Here is a 467-nt window from a genome sequence, read left to right as displayed (position 1 = left end):
TTTACGCTGCAGATTGGCATCTGCGCCGTCATTTCTAGGCTCGGAGGGATCTCGGTAACTCCACAGTGACTTCTAATTCTTCCTATTTCCAGCCTTCGACGACTCCAAGGGACCCCAAAGCCTTAATCTTTAAAATCATAGGAATAGGATGAGTGGGGGCTTGAGGGGAGGGGGAAGCTAGAATTTGGGGGGGTAACGATGCCTTATTATAATGGAATATGAGAGCTCGAAAGGACCTTAGAAACCATCTAGTCTAGGGATTCTTCACCAGATCCAGGGACCAATCCCACTCCCCTACCCCAGTCTATAGAGAAATCTCAAGGGTGTCCATCGATTTGGGTGAGAAAAAAATTTATTTGAATAATAGATAGCATTTCTGTATCACTTCAAGGTTTGCAGAAGGCTTTACAAATATCTCATTTTATCCTTCCCACAACCTTGGGAGATAGGTGTCATTATTATCTTCA

This window comes from Monodelphis domestica, chromosome 5 (assembly GCF_027887165.1).
Source record: "Monodelphis domestica isolate mMonDom1 chromosome 5, mMonDom1.pri, whole genome shotgun sequence".
Taxonomy (NCBI): Eukaryota; Metazoa; Chordata; class Mammalia; order Didelphimorphia; family Didelphidae; genus Monodelphis; species Monodelphis domestica.
Note: the sequence above shows the minus strand (reverse complement) of the source record.